Here is a 23,342-nt window from a genome sequence, read left to right as displayed (position 1 = left end):
TTTTGATGCCATAGCCCAGTCACAGTCTACTTTCTCAATGTGAGTTGGGTATACACATCTGGAGCTTGCTGAAGAGCATTTCAGAGTGAAGCGTTTGCCCTTTTTTCTCTCCTGCCCCTCCGTGCATCGGAGTTCTTAGTCTTTGTGGCCTTTCCACGTTCCCTACAATGTTCACAAGCATTATTTGTTTCAGTCGATTAATCTATATGCCTGGCCCTCTAATTGAAGGCACTCCCGTTCCTACTGTAGCTGCTGCTTAAATTATGTCTTTTCTGAAGGTCTTTGGATTAAAATGACAGCAGATGACAGTTCTCTGCAATCTTCCTGTTATATACATCACCAGGAGACTGGTGTGCACTATCTTTAGGCTCTAAACATCTTTCCTTAAGTACTGGTGACATTTCCAGCCAGGAGAGCCACAGAAGGCCAGCACCTACTTAAGAAAGGCGCCACAAAGGCCAGGTGGGGCCGGGGACTGCTTGCCTTGAGGTCTAGGCACAGAAGGGAAGCAGGAGTCCAACCATATGATAAAGCAAGGAAAAGCTGAGGGCCAGAAGCATGGCTTTGGACTGGTGACAGGTCCAAGAGCCCTGCTCCCACATGTAGCTCAGGCCCAGAAGTAAACTGCACATCACTCTCGAGAGCAGAGGCTAACCCATGTAGCTACTCTGTATTTATTCAAGACTTATCCTGCAATTTCTCTGTTGCCTATAATTACCCTGTGCCACTACATAACACTTGCTGTTAGTTAAAAGGCAATAACCATGGAAACCAAGTACTGTTCTCTAACTTGGAAAAGTGTGTATGTGTGTGTAGAGGGGGGAGTTTTTTAATTTCTTGGTTGTTTTCCACTTTGAGAGCAGTTAAGTTACAATCACCAACAACTGGAACAGAAGCCAGGTATGACATTCTGCCTTCTGCTGTCCTCTTCTCGGTCTCTCCTGTCTCTGCTCACATCAGTTCGCTCTCTTTGCCCCAACTTCTCACTGGTTCTTACTGATCAGAAGTTAGTCCCTACTAAAACACCACTCTGCCAGTTCCACCCTAACCAGGCAACTGGGCCAGCGCCATTGGAAAACAAAAGCTACCAAGCACGTGGTATAGTCACACACGGGCCACACAGCCCAGAGGTAGAAACTCTCCTTTCTGGTCTGGTCACAGTTCCAGACTTTCAAACTCATCCTTTACAACTGAGACTGTCTTTGAATGTGCACACTGAAGAATTTCAGATGGAGTCCTTTGTCTTCACGCCTCTCCATGCTCACTTTGGGCTGATGGCCAACAGCACCCTTAGGGAAAGACTTCCTTGCTGGACTCCACTGGTACCCACAATACCCAGCACTGGCCTCAGTGGGCTGTCTCCTCTCCCTCCTGCTTGTGTGTGGCACCTCAGATATATGTTGCTGCTTCTCCCATTTCCACAAGAAACCTAGCTTCCTTCTCCCCTCCATCTTTTCCCCTGTATAGTAAAACTCTCTAAAGCAGCTTCCGCCATACCTGCCATCCTAATTTTCATGCACTCCACCTTCATCCATTTTTTAAATAAAATATTTTATTTTTATTTTCTATGTTTGTGAGTGTTTGCCTGCATGTATATCTATGCACCACATGGATGCAATGCCCAAGGATGCTGGAAGAGGACATCAGCGTCCCTGGAACTAAAGGTACAGGTGGCTGTGAGCTACCATGTGGATGCTGGATACTGAACCCTGGTATTTTGTAATAGCAGTAGGAACTCTTATCCATGGAGTCACAGCTCCAGCCCATCACCACCACCCCTTACACACTTCACTCTTGTTCCCTGAATCTAGAAAGCTCAAACTGCTTATGACTCCCCAGACTTTTGTGCTGAGTCCACACTCTCACCCTGGCAGGTAAGGCTGCTTGCTTGATGTGCCTCACGGCTCCTCCTCTCCCTAGTCTCACTCCAGCTCAACCCCTGCCTGCTCCTCTGGCCCGCTACACTACAGAGGCTGGAACCTCCCAGGCCAGGGCCTGAGCCTCTCCTCTGTCTACCAATGGTCCATACTGTCGGCACCAATACACAGATTTGCTGACCAAGCATAAGTCTACATTTCCTTTGTCTTCTCTGCCAGGCGCCTCTCAGCCTGAAAGTCACACCTCAGCTCTGCATCAGTGCTGATAGTCTCCCTGTTATTCACCTAGAGCCTGGAGGTTCTTCAAGTCCTTTGTTACAGACATTGCTTCTCATTGTTTAGAGATCCCGCCTCACACTGAGACAGTCATGAGAAGCCTTATGCTGTTACCCCAAGTCAGGAAGTCAACAGTAGCCGAACGTGGGCTTTGTGCCAGGTTCTGGGGAGGCTTGGGGTACATGCACCAGTGACCCTGGGGGTGGGGGGGTGTCTGTCCCAGAGATGGCCATCCAGAGTGGACTTCACACTTGCGGACAAAGAACAACCACATACACTCAGCAGATAATGGAAAGGGGCACAAGCCCTTGTTCTAGTCACATGGTTCTACCTACCACTGCTTCTCACCTGTGCCCAGGCCGAGTCTCCTAACTGGTCTGTCCTCACACCCTGGGGCGCTTGAGAGTCTGTCCTCCCCAGAAGCCACAGTGACTTGGTAACAAACCGTCAGCTCTCTTCTGTTTGCACCATCAATGACTCTCGCTCAGGCTGGATGACGTGGCAGGGACCCACCCTTGCCTCTCAGAGCGAAGCTGCCCCACACTCACTCTCCTCGGCCCCCGCTGGCCCCTGGCACTGCTGGCCATTTCTTCTGCATGGCTGCTCTTCCTCTGCAGCTCCCGCTCTCTCACCTTTGCTGAAATGTCACCTCAAGGGGGGCAAGTGCGCGTGTGCACAGCTATATGTACACACACACTCATACATACACACATACACAAGTGAGCACAAACTTGCACAACCATGTGCATATAAACAGACAAACATTATCACACATGCACAAAAACACACATATGCACCTTCCTATACATGCATGCACAAACACAAACATGTCTAGATGCATTCCTACATCCACAACCATGTGTGTATGTGCTCATTCATACCCATGTGAACTCACATTTACATGCACAGGCACTAATATGTGTATAAACATATATACTTGTGTGCCTGTACATTACATGCACACTTACACTAACACACATGTATGTACATACCCATTTCCTTTGGTTTTCCTTTCCTTTACACCCTTTCCCTTCATCTTCTGAATCTATCACTGGTTTTCTCAGATGTAAAGTCCACCCTGGACAGCCATCCCTAGGAACACATGCCCGGGCTGCTCACTTGTAGATATGTCCCAAGTCTGCTCAGAGCCTGGCATAGAGCCCACTTTGGTTACTATTGATCTGCTGACCCTGGAGCTGCTCAATTCCTCCAGCCTCACCTATAATCACTCCTCAGGTCAGTGCTACTCTGCAAGCTCCCGCTACCTCCACTGTTCCTAACTGATGAAAATGACCACAAAGCAAGTGAAGAATTACCAGCATTCTGTGTAGACGAGAAGTAACAGTCACATCAACCCAGGCCATATTATTTAGAAAGAAGCATTTGTTTTCGCTCCGCTACAAATTACCCCTGAAGAAAAATAAATAGACGAGAAGCAGGCAGTACTGACAGGCTCTGAACAGCTCCTTCTTGATGTCCCTGTGATGTGACAGGGCAGAAGGGGGTTATTGGGAATTGGGTCAGAGTGGAAAAGCAAGGCAGGAACCAGAAGTCAGGACCAGTCCTAAGTTGGGGTGGGAAGGATGGGAGTTCTGGGCTGAGGTCAGGCACAGGCAGGCACAGGTGGGCAAAGCAGGTCAAGGCAGGCAGGGTCACAGGTGGCCATTGTCTGGAACAGGATGGGGGCTGGGTGGGCAAGTCACCAGCAGGGGTGGACGAGAGTACCTGGGAGCGCCTCCTTCTCCCGGCCTGGGGACGCCTGTCCTGCCAGCCCACCTGCTCCCCGAGGAGAGACTGTCCATCTACCAAAAAGCAAGGGAGAAGCGTCACATTACCTGAGGAACCTGACAAGGCCAATAATATGAAGGCACGCAGGCCATAACCCACCTGACCCCGTTCAGTCCCTTCTCAGTTTGGAGAGCTCAAAGAAATTAGGTATGGCGTCCACCAGCAATTGTCAGACACTGTCCTATGGCTCACAGTACACCCCAAGAAAAAGACACTGTGGACTCTGGTGTGGCCGCCTGTCCATTCCTGGTACTGAACATTTATTGGACAGCCTCACTTTTCCCCAGCCCTTTGCCTGCAGCACATCACTACCAGAGCTGCATCCCAAAGTCCACTTTGGCCACTCCTTAACTTGACCTTCAGAACAGTCTGCAACCTCAGTGAGCCCAGAAATGCATCTTTGAAATCTAACCACACATCTTTGAAGGGCTGTAAGTACCCCGATTTGATGTATGTTAGCCAAGTCTACTGTTTGTGGAACATAATGACAGAAGAGAAAAACGAAGCCATTAAGTCCTGTCTAGGACACCTCCCCTGCTCTGTACCCAGCAGTCAATGGATGGAGAGGATCTTATTCTTTGCCGTTATAGAATGCTGTCTGCTAGGCATAACAGCCATAACGTCTTTTTTAAATGTTTTATTAGCATATAATAGTTATACATAATAATGGGTTTCATTATAACTTTCCATACACATATATAATGTATTTCAATCATATTCACCCCCATTCCTCCTCTGCCAATAAACATCTTCCCAGTTAGTCCCCTCTTTTGTTTTCATCCCACCCCACCCCCACCCCCGTGAGTTTCCTTAGGGTTCTTTGCAGGAGCATGGGCACCTAATCAATGGCTACACTACTAGAGAAACTGTCTGTCTTTCCTCCCATCAACCATTAACTGAATATAAACCCTCAAGCAGAAGTAGCTCCTATGAGGCAAGATACTGGCAGATTCAATCCTGTTCAGATTTGTGCCAGGAATTCAAGAGTGTAGCAGCCATGTCATGCCCAGATGTCAATGTTCCATATTGCTACCCCACCCCAATTTCCTAGATGTTAGATTCTTTCCATCCCTTCTTCTGCTGTGTTCTCTGAACCCTAGTGGGGTGAACATATTTTCCACTTCTGGGAATTCAATAGCCATTTATTTTCAGTCCACGGACCAGTTAAGGGTCTCTACAGTCACTATTGGCTGTGTAAAAGGAAGCTTCGCTGATCAAGGCTGACATCAACACCAATCTACGGTCATAAACACGGTTGCTTAGAAGGCATGTTACCTCCCCAGCCTTAGGCTTTTGACCAGGTTCAGAATATCAGCCATGAATACGCTCCTGTGGAGCAGGCATCAACGTTAATTAATAAATAAATAAAAAGCAGTTGGTTACCATATAACAGACCTGCCACTATTGTGCCAGTGGGCTCGGCCAGTCAGTATTGTTGCATACAGAGTCCAAGCTGAGTAAGACTGTTGATGCTAATTCTTCCTCAGCAGCCTGAAAAGCAACGTCACCACTATGAGAGCTAGCAAGCAGGGAGGAAGCTTCCAGCCCAGTTGTAGCCTGATTTTTCTATGTCCTCTGACCAAGGCATGTTGTGTCCTCAGGGTCTTACAATCTACTTTTAGTGAGCAACCAACAGCATTGGCCTATATTTGGGGGGCTTCAGGTGCTCCCTGACCATAACTCATAGGAGAATAGCCCACCCATGACATTAGGATTTTTGTTTATTAACACATGGCTTCTAGGAGCAGCTTTGCCCACACACTTAAAGTACATTCATTCCAAGTCCTTTCTAACTTTTCGATTAGCTTATCAAGTATCAGATTTGTGACCTTTTCCTACATCATTCATTTTGGATGCCCCTCCTAACACAATCCCCTGCACTTCCCCTATCTCCCCACTTCTGTGCCCACTTAGAATTTTCCACTCCCAGAATCCCCTCTTCCAGTTTTATACATGTTTTCTACACAATCCTCCACCACTCACACAACTTAAAGATTCTTTTTACCTGTTTCATAAGCCCCTTTTTTCTAGTTTCCTAGGCTCTACAAATACTCACTTCCATATAAAAACAGACTTATAAAGTTAAAAGCTAGGGCCATCATGTGAAAGAGAAAATTCAGTGTCTGTCTTCCTAAGCCTGAGTTACCTCACTTAATGTATTTTCCAGTTCTATCAATTTCGCCTACAAAATTCATAATCTCACCTTTCTTTTTGACTGAATGAAATTCTATTGTGTTTATGTACCACATTTCCATTCCCACCCACCAGTTGGTGGACATCTAGGCTGATTCCATTTCCTTACTATTATGAAGACAGTAGTAAAAACTTGGATGTACAAGTACCTCTGTGGTAGGATATGTAGTTCTTTTGGGAAATGGCCAGAAGTGGTATACCTGGGTCGTATGCAAGTTCAATTTTTAGTTTTGTGAGAAACTTCCACACTGATTTCCACAATGCCTGCACTAGTTTATACTCTCACTGACAGTGCATAGGTATTCCCCTTCTCCATACCTTTGCCAGCATCTATTTTTTTCTTTTAAAAATATTATTTTTATGTACATGAGTGTTTGTCTGCTTGAACATATGCAGGTATTGCATGCATTCCTGATGTCTGTAGAGTCCAGATGAATGTGCCAGGTCCTCTGGAACTAGACAGTTGTGAGTCACTATGTGGGTGCTGGGAACCGAACCCTGAACCTCTCAAGAGCAGTAGGTGCTCTTAAGCACAGACCCATCTTTTCAACCCCCATTTATTTATATTCTTGAAGAGAGCCAATCTAACTGGGATGGGATGGACTCTTGCCATAAGAGAAATCTCAGATGCTTTTAATTTGTATTTTTCTTATGGCTAATGGCGATGAACACTTGTAAAAATATTCATTGGCTATGTGTATTTCTTCTGAGAACTCTGTTGAGTTCCTTAGTCTGTTTTTAATTGGGTTGTTTCCTTGTTTAGTTTTTGGAGTTCTGTGTATTAATCCTCTATCAGATGTACAGCTACCCATCCTGTGGGCTGGCTCTTCCTCAATGATGGCTTCCTTTGCTATGCAAAGGAAGCTAAGCTTTTATCATGGGTTTCTGTTTGTTGACTATTGACCTCATTTCTGAGGAACTGGAGTCCTATTCAGAAACTCTCTAATGATTTCAAAGTTCCACGTCTTACATTAAAGTCTAATCCATTCGAAGTTGATTTTTGTGAAGAGTGAGAGATAAGGATTCTAGCTTCATTTTCATACAGGTAGATATCCAGCTTTTCTAGAATCATTTGTTAAGGATGCTATCGTTTCTTCAATGTGTATTTTTTGGCATCTTTGTTAAAACTCAAGAGGCTGGAGTTGTGTGGGCTTATATCCAGGTCCTCTATTCTTTTATAATGACCTCTATGCCTGTCTTCTGTGCCAATAATATGCTGTTTTTATTACTATGGCTCTGTAGTATAAATTGAAATATGGATACCTCATATTCTTTCAGCTCAGGATTTCTTTATAATCCAAGATGTCATAGTTAACTTCAGCTGTCAACCTGACACAAACCTGAAAAAGGGAATCACAATTCAAATATTCCCTCATCAGATTGGCCCATGCAATGTCTATGGAGTGTTTTCTTATTTGCTAATTAATATAGGAGGGCCCAGCCTTCTGTGGATTGTACCATCCCTAGGCAGGGCCTGAGCTCTATAAGCTGACCATGAGCCTGGGAACTATTCAGTACACATCATTCCTCTGTGGTTTCTGCTTCAAGCTCCTGTGTTGGCTTCCCTTGATGAAGGGGTGTAAAGCATAAGAAAAAAATAAACTCTTTCTTCCTCAAGTTGCTTTTGGTCATGATGTTTATATCATAACAACAGAAACAAATATAAAACACAAGGTCTTTTGTTTCCAGATGAATTTTTAAAGTTTTTCCCCTGATTTATGTATGTAATATTGATGAGGATTGCATTGAATCTGTAGGTTGTTTTAGTATACAATTATTCTTTTAATATTAATTCTTTCAATCCATAAACATGGTAATTCCATGTTCTATGTCTTTTTCAATTTCTTTCTTCAGAGTATAAAGGTTTTCCTTGTAGAGATCTTTCACTTCCTAGGTTAGGCTTATTATAGGGTGGTTGTTTTTTATGTTATTGTAAATGGGGCTGTTTCCTTGATGTCTTTCTCAGTATGTTTGCCTTTCATATATAGTAAAGGTGATTTCTGTGTTAATTTTACATCCTACTATTTTACTGAAGGAATTTTCAGTTTTAAGAGTTTTCTAGTAGAATCTTTAGGGTCTCATGTATGGGATCATATTATCTGGAAACAAGAATTATTTTTATTTCATTACCTATTGTATCCATTTTATTTGCTTCTCCTGTCTTATTGCTGTAGGTAAGACTTAGAGTGCCATATTGAATTAAGGGTAGGGAGAGTGGAAACCCTTGTTTTAGTGGAGATGCTCCACGTTTTTCTCCATTTAGCATGATGTTGGCTGTAGGTTTGTCATATATGGCCTTTATTGTATTGAAATGTGCTCCATATTAGCTTCATAAATGAGTTTGGAAACATTCCTTCCTTTTTATTTTATGAAATAATTTGAAAAGGATTGGCATTAGTTCTTCTTTAAAGGCTTAGTAGAATTTTGCAGTAAACTCCTCTAGGATTAAGATTTTTTTAATAGAGCAGTTTTTTAATTACTGCTTCAACCTTGTTGTTTACTATAGATCTGTTCAAATTATTTATCTCATTTTGATTTTATTAGGTAATATGTGTCTAGAAATCCATTTCTCTTATATTCTATTTTGAATTTCTTTGGTATATGTTATAATGTCTCCCTTTTCATCTCTAACATCATTGTTTTGGGACTCGTCTCTCATTCTTTTGGTTAGTTTGGCTAAGGGTTTGTTGATCTTTTCATCTTTTCAAAGAACCAGCTCTTTGTTGCATTTATTCTTTGTATGTTTCTTTTTATTTTTTATTTCTACTTTATCAACTTCCTCCCTAATCTTAACTATTTCTATCTAGTGCATTGTGGTTTGTCTTGTTCTGTTTTTTCTCAAGGCAGAAGTTGCACCATTAAGTTATTTATTTGCAATGTCTCTGATTTCCTAATGTAGGCAATTAGAGTTATCAACTTCCCTCTTAAGGCTTCATTGTATCCCATGGGTCTTGGTGTGTAGTATCTTCATTTTCATTCAATTCTAGGAATTTTTAAATTTCTCTCTTGATTTCTCCAGTAACTCAATCACTATTCAATACTGTACAGTTGAATCAACATGAGTTTGTGAATTTTCTGTAGCTTCTACTTCTGTTGGTTTTTAACTTGTTCCACTGTGGTCAGATTGAATACAGGAAGTCATGTCACTTTTCCTGTGTTTATTGAGACATTGTGTCCAAATATATGACCTATTTCAGAGGGTGTTCCATAGACTGGTGAGAATGATGTGTGTTCTGTAGTGCGTGGATGGAAATTCTGTAGGTGTTTGTTAAGTTCATTTGCTCTATGGTATCATTTAACTCCAATGTTTCTCTGTTTATATCCAGATGGCCTGTATATTACTAACAGTGAGGTACTGAAGCCACATAGTACTAATATGTTGGGATTAATCTGTAATAATTTTATATCTAGTACTTGCTTTGTGGCATTGTGTGCACCTGTGTTCAGTGGGTATATTAGTGGACTGTCCTTTTGACCAGTGAGCTTCCTTATCTCTTGATTGAATGTATTTTATCAGATGTTAGAAGAGTGATATTTGCTTGTTTCCTATTTCCATTTGTTTGTAGCACCTTTTCCTATCATTCTCCCTAGGCTAGTAGCTACCTTCAATAGTGATGCGTGTGTTTCTTGAAGACATCAAATAGATATATATGATTTCTTAAGCCAATCTGCTAGTCTATATCTTTGAACTGAGAAATTAGGACTATTAATATTCAGAATCATTACAGAAAAATATGCATTGATTCTGATCATTTTGGTTGATTTTGTAGTATTTCATGTTTCCATAATCTTCATTTGTTTAATTACTGTTCTAGAATACTCCCCTGCCCCCAGAGTCTCTTCAATGTGAGTACCATTCTCTTCAAGTGAAGAATTTCTTCCAGTATGATCTTGCAGAGCTGGCTTAGTAGTTATAAATTCCTTTATTCTGCTTTTATCATGTAATATTTTTTTCTACAAAATTTATAATTGTTTTGCTGGATATAGTAATCTGGGTCAGTAGCTTTGATCTTTCAGAACTTGAAATACACCTTTCAATGTCCTTCTGGCTTTTAAAGTTTCCAATGACAAATCAGATGTTGTTCTGATGAGTCATCTTTATATGTGACTTGTGTTTCTCTCTTGCAGCTCCCAATACTCTTTTGCCTGTATATTGAGTGGTTTTTAAATTAAGTTGTATGTATCTGTGTTTGTGAGTGTATAAGCACATATACAAGTACATGTCAAGGTGTTTTGTGGAGGTCAGTGAACAATTTACAGAGTAGGTTCCCTCCTACTGCATAGGTCCCAGGGATCAAACTCAAGGTTTATCAAGGCTTATCATCATGCTTTTCCATGATAAGCCATCTGCTGGCCCTATTTAGTGTATGAACCCTATAACCTGGGAGCTCCTTTTCTGGTCTTATCTGTTTGGTATGTTGTTTCTTGTGTATTTGGATGAGCCTTTCTTTCCCCTGGAAATTTAATAAATGTTCTGCTATGGTTGTATTGAAAATTCTTTCATTACCTGAGCATGGAGTTCTTTTATGCCCATAATTTATGAATTTGGTGTTTTCATTGTATCCCAAATAATCTTCTTGCATGTTCAATTGTACTTCCTTTTTTTTTTTAGGTTTATTTATTTATTATGTATACAGTATTCTGTCTGCATGTGTCCTTGCAGGCCAGAAGATGGCACCAGATCTCATTACAGGTGGTTGTAAGCCACCATGTGGTTGCTGAGAATTGAACTCAGGAACTCTGGAAGAATAGTCAGTGCTCTTAACCGCTGATCCATCTCTCCAGCCCCTCATTTGTACTTCAAAAACTTTTATTGTTGTCCTTGGTTGAGTATACTAACTCTTCTACTTTGCCTTCAAGACAGATGTTTTCTTTCAGATAGTTCTGTCTTTGTATGCGACTTGGTATTTCTCTTGCAGCTTTCAATACAGTCTGTATATTTTGTGCCTTCTGTGTGTGTGTGTGTGTGTGTGTGTGTGTGTGTGTGATCACCCCTCCACACCTATACCCTGCTCAGTGGATCTTTCTCTATGGCACTGTTGCCTTGTGAGGCTTTGCAAGACATGAATCCTGCTACCACTGCATGGTATCCTGCATCTTTTGCTTGTATATTATGGTTTCTGACTTTGTGTTTTTATGAAGAGGGGGTGGGGTTCTTGTGCATTTTTTTAAATTCTAGTTTGTTTGTTTTATTTGTCTTTTCCTCTAAAGAGAAAGAAGATGTGGAGTTGGATGGGTGGGAAAAGGGGAGGGTCTGGGAGGAAACGAGGAAGGGGAAACTGTGATCAGAAGATATTATATGAAAAATATTTTCAGTTAAAACAAAAAAAAAACTTTCACATATTTTCTAGTTTTTGTTTCATTTAGTGTTCCACAGGGTTTAAGTAGGGCCATCTATGTGACACTGAGTTTGTGGCTAGGAAAGAGACAGACAACTGACTGTTAAAGGTTGTTCCTGCATCCTCTAGCCCTGCTAAACTTACTCTGAGTTGTAGTTTGTTTTGGATGTTATATAGACAGCATGCTAGCTGAACATAAAAGTGGTGTTGCTTCTTCCTTTCCAATTCCAAAGCCTCTTATTTCTATGTTTGTTGTATTTAACTTGCTAGCACCTCCAGAACAGTAATAAACAGAAAAGGTAAGAGCAGGTTTTCTGCCCTTAGTCATGACTTTAGGGAGAAAGTCAAATTTCTACTGAGTTGAAACAAAGAAATCAGGCAAACAAAGCATTGGCCCCTCAAGCTCTAACCATGAGATGTGGGTGGTGAGTCTCAAGGGCCATCTCTAGCATCCTTGAAAGGCATACGCCATGAAATAGCAGACACAGGAGATGCTGGGTGGCACAGGGAAAACAGAGGATAATGGTCCCAACAGAACGAGTGTTCACAGGAGCCAGAGGTCACACAGCCTCTTCACAACACCTTTTTGTAGCTGCTGCTGCTGAGGAGCAGCAGGTATGGGGCACAACCCAACTAAACAGCCTGTATGTCCGAAGTCCTGTAAAAAAGACCTAGACAAAACTTGAGAGCACCTATCTAAAATGTTCACACACACACTGAGACAAAAATAAGATCCAAATAGACACATCCTTTAGGGAGAAACAACAGAAGCCGTGAGCACAGCCTGCCACAAAGAGGGGAAAAAAAGCGAGAGAGAGAGAGAGAGAGAGAGAGAGAGAGAGAGAGAGAGAGAGAGAGAGAAGCAGAGAGAGAGAGAGAGAGAGAACATATGCTCAGAAATATGTACAAAATAAAATGAACTGATTTTAATCAACAATCTTCGTGTGCTTCAGAAAACAAAGCCTCAACAAATGGACTAAAGCCCTCAAGATGGCAATCTAAAGGGAAGGGGTAGGAATGCCAAAGAACAATTGTAACAGGTTAAAAACAAAACACAACAAAATATTTTCAATAATGTCAAGTCTCAATGAAGTGCAAAAATAAATAAATAAACAAACCACAGTGTTAACTTTTAGGCTTTTGATATGTACGCTACAATCTGAATAGCCAATGAGGCTAGGTACCTAGTAAGGGACCAGGGATGGGGCAGGGGAAATAAAATAACAGGGAAACAAGAATAGGAGCATTAAATGAGGAGAGGGAAAGGAGAATGAAGGAGGGACTATGGAGTGGGACAACTAACCCTAAAGTTCCATACATAGATGAAAGGAATCTAAACAGAGTCACCGTATAAGAGGAGATACAATGCCCCAACTAGACATCTTATACCACCATGCAAAACCTCCAGTGCCAGTGTTGAGTCATTGGTAAGAGGGGTCCCATAGACTTCCCCCACCTCAAAATCACAGACTATTGCCAATAAGTTGATTGTTCTCCATTACCTTATGGTAAGGCCTTGTTGATGAAGACAACACTAATTCATTAAAAATGGAAAAGTCAGCCAGGTGGTGGTGGCGCACATCTTTAATCCCAGCACTCGGGAGGCAGAGCCAGGCGGATCTCTGTGAGTTCGAGGCCAGCCTGGGCTACCAAGTGAGTCCCAGGAAAGGCGCAAAGCTACACAGAGAAACCCTGTCTCGAAAAACCAAAAAATAAATAAATAAATAAATAAATAGATAAATAAATAAATAAATAAATAAAAATGGAAAAGTCTAACTAGTGCCTAACTAGAAGTTTCACCCCTACTGACTAGCATTCATAGTGCTGGTGAGTACTCCGCATGCCACCAGAGGATAAAGGCAATCAGTATCACCCAGCTACAAACCCTGCAACCTACAACAAACAGTAACCTGCCTAAAAGATACACTGGTGCACTAGTTATGGGAGTAACCAAACACTTTTTAAATTAGATTTATGGCCCATTCCATGAGATAGAACCCATACCTGACACTGAAAGTGGCCAAAAACCTGAGTCTAAATAGATCATGGGCTGAGGGGAAAACCCATTACTATTATTCTGATAAAGGAACATAGCAATAAAATGATTTCTAATGACATTCTGCTACACCCCCAGATCAGTGCCTCATTCATCCCTCATCCAAGAAGCTTCTTCTTGCAGTAGATGGGAACTAACTCATACCCATAGTTGGACAATATACATGGCAAGAGACTCTGAAGCACTCAGTCATAAATGGAATGAGTTCATCAACCACCATCACAACCTCAACTCAGTGACCTATGCAGAGAGGAGGTGGAAAGATCATAAGTGCCAGAGGTGATGGATGACTCAAAGGAAACTTCTAGACACAGCAGGACTGATGTGCATAGAAACTCACAAACACTATGGCAGCCCACAAGACTTGCACAGGTTCAAGCCAGATGGGGACCCAGTGCTGGGAGGGAGAAGTGGACACAGAGTCCCAGCCTTATCCAAGAAGTTATTTGTAAATGATAGCTTCCAGCAAAAGGAAAATCAGTTTTCTCCCAAAGAGTCTCACTGGGTATTATCAAACACATTCCGGGGTAGGCCCCATGCCCAAGAGCAGTTGGCCAACACAAAACAGACTAAGTGGTTTTTCTGTGTGTGTGTGTGTGTGTGTGTGTGTGTGTGTGTGTGTGTGTGTGTGTGTGTGTCTGAGGGGGTACTTTTTATTTCATTTTGTTTGTTTTGGCACGTGTTGACTTACTGTTTTTATTTTCATTTAATGGGCTTTTTTTTAAGAGGGAGAGAGAGAGAAATAGACTTACAAGTGGATGAGATAGAAAGGAGGGGAGGAGCTGGGAGAAGTGAGAAAATATGATCGAACTATATTGCATTTAAAAAATTAGGAAGTTTCACTCTTCCTAGCCAGGAGAGGTAGTGCCAGCCTTTAATCCCAGAACTTGGGAGGCAGAGGCAGGTGAATCTCTGTGAGTTCAAGGCTAGCCCAGTCTACAAAGTGAGTTCCAAGACAGCCAGGGCTATGCAGAGAAACCCTGTCTCAAAAAAATCACACACACAAAAATTAGGGAAAAAAACCCTATTTGTATTTATAAACAAAACAATCACCAATGTTGCTTGCTTATTTTTCTTCTGTCGCTTAGTGTTCGCTCACCGATCTGTCAGCTAGAGAGCAGAGACTCCACTGCATGGTTTCATCCAATGGAGGATGTCCAAGAGGAGGTATGTGGTCCTCTCCCTTTGGTGACATGCCCCCTGAAGGGCCTCCTGCAGCCTCTTTTGTGCTCAAAGGATACGGAGGAATACGTGCCCTCCAGCAGAGCTCAGAGTGCACCTCCAGAAAGTCATAAGGACAACTGTGGCCAGAACAAGTTCTTTTTTCTTTCTGTTCTTCTCACTGAATTAACTACAACTGTGTTTCTCTAACAAGAAAGGTGCAGGTTTTAGTTGGTTGAGCTTTTGATTGAACCACTAGGCTGTGATAAGCTTTCTCTGAGAGATGTAACACCTCTCTTATAGCACTTGTATAACAAGTGCCATTCTCTCGGCTTCTCTCTCTCTCTCTCTCTCTCTCTCTCTCTCTCTCTCTCTCTCTCTCTCACACACACACACACACACACACACACACACACACACACACACACACCATAAAGCCCTTCATATAGAAACCACCAGCCAGATAACGGAGTAGAAAGAAGAAACACAGGACTTGAGAACTCAAGAGACTGGTACCATATGAAGTAAAAGCAAGTGACCTGCATTCGAGCCCAGAGTAATGAAAGAAGGTGCCTACAGCATCTGCATGAGAGTGCCCACCTCTGTTAGGGGAAATGCCATACCAACCTAAAGCCACGGTTCTAGGAATTGAACTAAACAATGCACTGCCAGCAGGAGTCCATGTGAGGAAAGTAACCATCATTCCCATCACTTCACAGAGTCAATGCCCAGCGTTTGTCCACACTATGAGATACAGGCAGACCTGTGGGAACCTGCAAATCTAGCATGAGCACATGGCTGCTTGAATTCTAGGGACAGTCTTAAAGTGACTGCTTTCACTCCAAGAATTGGCCTCCTAACCTTAACCACTGCAGAGACACTTCTATTCAACTGTAGTCACAGAACAAAGGCAGAAGACATTGTGAGAACTAACAAGAGGCGTCCAGTGCCCCAGCAGCATTCCTGGGATCCTGGAACTTGGGCTTCAGATGATACTGTGTCAGCTAAGCACAGCTGGGGGCTGATCGTGGTGGCCAGCACACATGGCCAGTGCTGGAGTCAGACCCCAATTCCAAGCATATTCTGGCAGAGAAACAGGAGCATTACCTCTCTGGAGCACTCTACACCAGCTTGCCTCTTGTGCTGGGTACTCAAACACTAATAGCCCCTTTGAGTCCATGGAGCAGCTGATGAGATGCCCAGCTCCCTGCCCACAGACTGACAGCATGACCGCATGCTCCTCATCCAGCTCCTCCACTGACATGCCCTATTCTTTAAAAGCCCTGAGTCCCGCCCCCAGTTAGGCGGGGCTGACATGGCAGTGGGCTAGAACAAGTAACCAAATGCTGATCTGCCAGCATCCCATATGATGCCCATGCTGAACAGGAGTGCTGGGAGCCATCTTCCATATTTCCTTTACTAAACAAGTTGGTCTCCACAACTTATAAAAGTGATACTGTTGATTTACACTAAATCCTCACAGACCTCCTGGAGACCATCACCCATGGATGCGATCATGATACATCGAAACTGTGAATAAATTTCCTAAGCAGCGTCTGTTTAGCCACCCATGAGGAAACAGGATTGCATTGCAGATGCAGCGCTAGCTGCAAAGGCTCTGCTAATGATTCCACTGTGTAGTGAAATGCCTGCAGCGGCACACTAGGTGCAAAGACAGTATCAAGTCCGACACGTTTTCAGAAGTCAGTCTGCCAGGGGCAGAAGTCTCCATCTCATCAAGTGTTTGAGCTCAGAACGTCAGGGAGGCTCCTTGTCACAATGCAGAGCTTTGGTGACAGTTGGCTACACGTGGCTAGCAGCATGGCTGGCCTTTGTGGGTGCCAGAACAGCCCATATCAATGGATGCTGTCTCAACAAATGGTGGAAAGGCAAGTCCATATTGGGTATCAGAGTGCAGTGGAGGGTACAAACCATAAGGAACAAAAACCGCCACACTTGGGAGGAAGAACATTGGTGCCCTGCCTTTTGGCCAACACTTGGCCATAGTACCAGTCCCAAGACCACAGGCCATATCTACACCCAGGCAAAAACCAACCAGCCAACCTTGTTTCACTTCATGCTGCCCACTTCCATGGCTTCCTTGCCCTCTTCCTGACCCCTGAAAGAGCTGGCATGGCACTCCTCTCCCTGTCCTTGGCCAGTGACCTCTAGCTCCAGCCTGCAGTGTTAACTGGTACAAAGCGGGACCAGGGCCCTCAACGGTTCACTGAGCCATACGGAGCTCACTTTACAAATGATGGCTCCCCACTATTCTATTTCTATTCCCCATTCTTGGACTTTCATCTATTAAACTGGGGTAACAATTTCACCTTACAAAGATAAAAGAGTGTAGCTGCTATGGAGGTCAGGTGGTTCCTTAGTAAGTTAAATTTGGAAATGCCACATCCACATTTAATTTAATTTTCAGGTAACTGAAAGTGTCCCCCCTCCCTCAGCCCCCCCCCAAAAAAAACCATATAGGAATCTTTATGGCAGCACTATTTACAACAGCCAAAAAAGAGGTAAAAAAAAATCAACATCCATAAACAGAAAAATGGAGTAAGGTAAATATGATGTATCTCAACAATTATTATTCAGCCATAAAAAGTAATAGAGGTAGGAGGAATGTAGTTAAGATGTAGTTATTTGCATAACATGCACAAGGCCCTGGGTTCAATCTCTAGAGCTACAAAAATAAATAATATAAAGAAATGAAGTTCTGAAACATGCTACAACGTGGATGAACTTAGAAAGTGAACACTTAGTGAATAAAGCCCATCAGAGATTGGGGCTTTACAGATGTGGAAGCTGTACAAATCACAGACATACTTGATGCCAATGACAACAGATCACCCTAAAGAGGTGGATTGTATGTAGTGTGAATTATATATATCTCGATGTGTGGTATAGAGAAGTAATCACCGCACAGAGCTGTGTGAGGTTACAAAGTTGTATTTGGGGAAGTGGGAAGGAGAGAAAGACAGAGAGCGAGACAGAGAGTGCTATTAGCCCGCGTTTGATCATCTGGTTTTTGGTTTTGCTGTTAATTGTGTGTTGTTCTTCTCACTTGGTTTAAAATTTTTTAAACCACTTCTAAATAATCCACAAGTTAATTAACTATGGGACCTAAAGTGAGTAGGAGCCATTTTCAGGCTAAGCAAAGCCCTAGCAACCACAAGAAATTGGCCTCCAAGTGACTGGACAGCATCATTTATCTCTGCAGGGACTACGCCCATTAGGCAAATGCAGGCTGCTTTCCCGAATGTGCATAACTCATGTAAGGGGCATTTTCATCTGTTCAGCTGCCATGACAAAATTCTTAAGTAGCTTAAACAGCAAAGCCTTTCTTCCTGACGCTCCATGGGGGCTGGCGCATGTGATCAGTGTACCCATATGACCTGGAGCAGGCAAGGGTTCAGTTTCCAGTTTGCCCACTCTATGAACCTGGAATGCACACCGTGCTCTTTGCCTCCTCTTCAGGGGCAGCATGGTCCATCAGTGGCTTCACTCGGGGCTTTAACTTGGCCTCACGTCATCAGGCATGCTGGTCCCCACTGCATGTGGACCCTCGTCGTGCATGGCCTCTTTTTTAATCCATTCTTTGACTCAGTCCCCATTATCTACCCTGGACCAGAAACAGCTGCCCTACCTCCCCAGCTCCAAGCCTCTGGGGCCACTGTCACAGTCAACAAGGCTGTGTGTGCTCCACACACTTCCTCTTTCCAGGAGCAAAGACGCTCTGGCACGGCCCTGCTGGCTCCCGGGAAGCCACATCTGTCTCCACGCTTGTAATTATCACTTAGCAAGCACACAGAATGATGACACCACTCTTTCCCTTGCCAAAATGTGACAAACAGAAAACATTGTAAAGTTATTTTTGACATTCCATGATTCTATTTAAATTAAAAGCACGAAAACAGCCTGAGGTAGTTGACGCTGTTCCCGCCATGTACTCTTAACCACAGCTGCGTGCCCCTCCCTTCTGCAGGAGGTCTGCCCCAGCTGGGTGGACGAGAGGGTCAGTGGAGAGAGGTGGGAAGCATACACCTGGCATGTCTGGGCTGCCAGGACCAGCGTTCCTGACACTGTATCACAAAAGCAATGACCTTAATGGAGGAGAAAAGGGTGCCTAGTGGCCAGCTTCACACTTCCACATAAAGCTACTTCACTTGTTCCTCATTTATTTCAGAAATAAAAGCCATGCTGTATTAAACATCCCATTTTAACAGGAGCTAAAGTAATTGTCCCATGCAGACAAAATCAAGTCTATCCTCTAGTAAACATATCTTGAGCAAGACTGGTGACCAGTCTAAGCCTCCTGGAGGCCACAGCACCAGCAAATAGAGTATTCTAAGATGCCTGGCAGAGAGGAGGCAGGGCTGGGTCGGCCACCTCCCCAAGACCACAGCACCAGTGAATACAGCATCCTAAGATGCTAGGCAGAGGAGGCAGGGCTGGGTCGGCCACCTCCCCAAGACCACAGCACCAGTGAATACAGCATCCTAAGATGCTAGGCAGAGGAGGCAGGGCTGGGTCGGCCACCTCCCCAAGACCACAGCACCAGTGAATACAACATCCTAAGATGCCTGGCAGAGGAGGCAGGGCTGGGTCGGCCTGGGGCTGCCCTGGGCATATGGTGCTGCCTAACTCAAAACCCACATCCAGTCAAGAGCCCTGGCCAGGTCACATCGACAGTGCTAACAATGGGGCACAAGGCAGTAGAATAGTAACCCTAAGCCTCCACCTCCCCATCAGGGCTCCTCTTTAATGCCCCTCCTCTCTTCCTCTTCTATTCAGGTAACTTTGGCTTCTGCACATTTGTATTTTAAGTATTTCTCTACACTTAAAGGAAATAAAATAAAAAGGATAAATAACTGTCTACACCCAGACTCTCTCACACAATGTGTCCACCTGTAACCGCACTGCAGCACAGAGTTCTCAGTACCCAGCAGCTGAAATGGTTGCTCTTTCTACCAGACCTCACAGCCCTCAGAGGAGTGTTACGCCAGTGACTGGGCAGGCCTCCCAAGGTATCATTCTATGTATCACTTAAACGACAAACAGGAGCATATCACTGCAACAGATAGAATAGCAAATGCCCAGTTCTACAGGACCACCCAGCCAAGGACAAGCCACTACACCTGTGGTGGGACACTTATGTGTCCAGCAGAGGGCAGCCTGAGACCCTGGTGCAGTCATCACGCCCAGGACACCCGATGTGGGAACTCAAAGAGGTGCATGTCAGAGCAATACTGAGCACACCACACTAAAGTGTCTTTTTATACCATGGGGGGCAGCAAAGGAGCTTCCAGAAAAATAAAATATTATTGTGGTGATATTATGTTCACCAAAATATTGTGTACCCTAATAAATTTATCTGGGGTCAGAGAACAGAAGAGCCACTAGATATAGAGGCCAGAAAATGGTGGCACTCATGCCTTTAATCCTAGCATTCCAGAGGCAGAGATCCTCCTGGATCTCTGAGTTCTAAGCCACACTAGAAACAGCCAGGCATAGTGACCCACGTCTTTAATCCCAGGAAGTGAGCCTTTAATCCCAGGAAGTGATGGCAGGAAGCAGAAAGGCATATAAGGCATGAAAACCAGGAACTAGAGCTGGTTAAGCTTTTAGGCTTTTGAGCAACAGTTCAGCTGAGATTCATTCTGGATGAGGACTGAGAGGCTTCCAGGCTGAGGAAACAGGATCAGCTGAAGAATTGGCAAGGTGATGTGGCGGTGGCTTGTTCTGTTTCTCTGATCTTCCAGCTTTCACCACAATACCTGGCTTCAGGTTTGATTTTATTAATAAGAACTTTTAAGATTCCTGCTACAGTCTATGGCAATAACCATAGAAGTTATGAGACAGACAATTGAAGGCCCCTGAAAAGTCTGTGGATATCGATTCTCATGGCACCTCATTCTTACCAGACCACAGAAAATCTGAGGAATTCCTTTATGAGAATGAAGTGGCTGTAAAATGTAACATTTCCACAGATGTTCTATAGCATTTCACCCTTAAAAGGGTAGACAACAGGCCTCACTTCAGGGCAAACTTACAGAAGGAACACTGTGATAAACACATGGAGCGCCATGATACCTCCTTGCACTCCATCTCAGGTCCCTCCCTTTAAGAGCATGCAATAGCCATGAAGAACGGAAAGGCAGTCACCAAGACCTACGGTGGAGCCTGAAGGAACCAAGACCTCCATCCCACAGCCTGTGAGGAAGCCCCCTTAGAGGCAGGCCTCCATGAAGATTCAGTCAGCATACATAGATTTACAGTGGGCCCAAGTGGGAACTACCAATCCCTAGTCTCCAGTTCCTGGCCCAAAAACAATGTGAAATAATATATAAGTATTGTTTTAAGGAACAGTTTTGGACTGTTACGTGGCAAGAAAAATAAACATAATGGCATTTAAGCTGAGCATGGACCACATGCATGAGTGTGGTCCCAGAAGAATATACAATACAGCAATTATATGTAGAATACATATTCAATGATGATGTACAACAATGTTACTGGTTTATATATTCACCATGCATATATTGTTATGTTAGAGTATAGTCCTATGTAGAAAAACAGCTTCCTGTAAGCAGTCAACTGTGTGACACCAGCACCAGCTTTGTACACCATGATGACCAAGGGGCCATCTCAGATGATATGACACATGCCATCCAGGATGTGTGAATGTACTGGATGAGGTTTGAACAAAGAAAAAAAGAAAATACCTGATGAGACATTTCTCAAAATGCATTCCGATCATTCAATGACATGACATCTAGGAAGGAAGCATGAGGAACAGAATCTACAGATAATTGTCAAGAAAAGCCCATGTCAGGAATAACAGCAGGTTCCATGAAAAAGTCAAGTAGAGAGAAGCCAGGTGTAACCATGGGCAGGTGCAGGAAAATCTAGTGCATGGAAAGTAGCTAGACCTTCTGGAACCTTCCTAGTTGGGCAGCAGTGTCAGTTCCACACAGAAAAGGAAGAAAGTCATAGTGCATCCTGTAGACACGGGACACCACCCATCCCATAGCACCCAATACCCACTGGCAAGTCTGTCATGGCCCAGAAAGAGGCCACAGTGAGCACTCAGCATTCATGGGACAACAGAGACACTACACTATTACCCAGCGACAGGCCAAAGTGAGCACCTAGCACTCTCAAAATGCAAACTTTACCAGGAAAAAAAGAAATACTCTCTGGAAAATCAGTATGCTGGTAACAAACAAAGTGAAATATGCCACTAGAGGGAACAGAAAGGAAACAGTAATCGCCAGGTTAAATGTCCCAGGCCTGGACTTCAGACTGTTCACAAGAGGACACAGACTTCTAAAGGTGGAAAATGTTGTCCAGATCTAGACCTAACATACAACCTGTAGAGAGAACAATACTGCTCTAGAACAAAGTGGAAAGCTACATAATGGGGCTGTGGGCTCAGGAGTGTGGAGGCAAAGGGGAGCGAGCGGCAGCAGGGAACACTGAGAGGAGACCTGACATCCATGGGACCCAGAAAGAGGCATGACAAGCAAGTCCCTGCACAGTCCTGATGGCAGTCAGGTAACCCAAGGATGAAAACGAATATCCCCAATTCAGCACAGTGACGCTCACTATTCAAGGAAACAATTCACTCATGAAACTTTCCAAAGCACCTACCCCTTGATATCTGTAGAGGTTGCTGATGTATCTGGATTTACTTAATATTTTATATTGTATTTTCTTTCTAGGGGTCTTTTAACTTGCCTTGTTTTGCATTTTCCTCCACTATTTTACATACTTTTTAATTCTTACTTTCTATCCTAGAGTTAACTCAAGACCTTAGATGGTCACAGTCTAATTAAAGCCTCACACGTCACTTAAACAACTCAGGGCCTTGGACCCTCATTGCTCCACTCTTGACCAGTGGGCATTTCCTGATGTATCACTTGTGGCTGTTCCAGAGGACACTTGCCCCATGGTCGGAATTACAGGCACATGATTCTGCTTCCAACTCCTTAACTTCAAACTGTGCATATGGGACAATGTGACTTCCTCCTACAATGGAACATGCAGAAATGCTTTTGCTAAAGGCCTGTAGCTATCAAATTATCTCTGGTGTTATCTGTATTAGGATGTGTTTGGCTTGGTCATTCCTGAAAGATGTATTCATTAAGAATGGAATGCCAAGCAGATACCTTCTCCCCACTTGATAAGGTGCTATCTATCTATCCAGGTCCCTTCCTGGGATATGCAAGGCTAATAATGCCACTCATTTCTTGCAAGGTGGCTCTGCCTGTCCTCAGCACTCAGGGCTTTACCACCACAAGGCAAAAAGCAGATTTATTCCCATCTCACCTAGTTGGTACTTGTCAGGGGTTTTCAAATTGTATATTGGTGGCTTTTGATCCTGGAAAACAACTGGCTATTGTTTCTTCAAATATTACTTCTACTTTACCATCTCCTCTTTCTGGAAAATCCAGTTAATCCTGTGTGAGGTATTAGGGTCCTCATTCTAATCTGAGATCCGCCCTTTCACATCTCTGTCTCTGTGCTGTATCCTGGACACAGCCAAAAGCTACAGGAGGAAGGTGCATACAAAAGGAAGCCATGAAGCACAAATCATTAAGTAGCCGAGGTTGCTAATGAGGAGCAAACTAATGCTGGACAAGAGAT

The 23,342-nt window shown here is 43.6% G+C and overlaps 1 protein-coding gene across 25 annotated transcripts in view; it reads right to left on the bottom strand.

Moving 5' to 3' along the window:
- Window positions 1-23,342, bottom strand: part of Pcbp3 (poly(rC) binding protein 3) — a 204,758-nt gene that overhangs the window by 81,748 nt on the left and 99,668 nt on the right. For 5 of the 25 annotated variants that reach the window (XM_076558567.1, XM_076558570.1, XM_076558577.1 and 2 more), the window contains exon 3: window positions 3,879-3,955. The exons of 17 other annotated variants lie outside the window; for them this stretch is intronic. The gene's annotated coding sequence lies outside the window, so the exon portion shown is untranslated. Of the gene's footprint in view, window positions 1-3,878; window positions 3,956-5,336; window positions 5,433-23,342 lie in introns of those variants that run through there. 3 more of the 25 variants (XM_076558584.1, XM_076558572.1, XM_076558576.1) reach the window with 1 other exon arrangement.

Source organism: Peromyscus maniculatus, chromosome 21 (genome assembly GCF_049852395.1).
Source record: "Peromyscus maniculatus bairdii isolate BWxNUB_F1_BW_parent chromosome 21, HU_Pman_BW_mat_3.1, whole genome shotgun sequence".
Taxonomy (NCBI): domain Eukaryota; kingdom Metazoa; phylum Chordata; class Mammalia; order Rodentia; family Cricetidae; genus Peromyscus; species Peromyscus maniculatus.
Note: the sequence above shows the minus strand (reverse complement) of the source record. Positions and strands in the feature narration are given on the sequence as shown.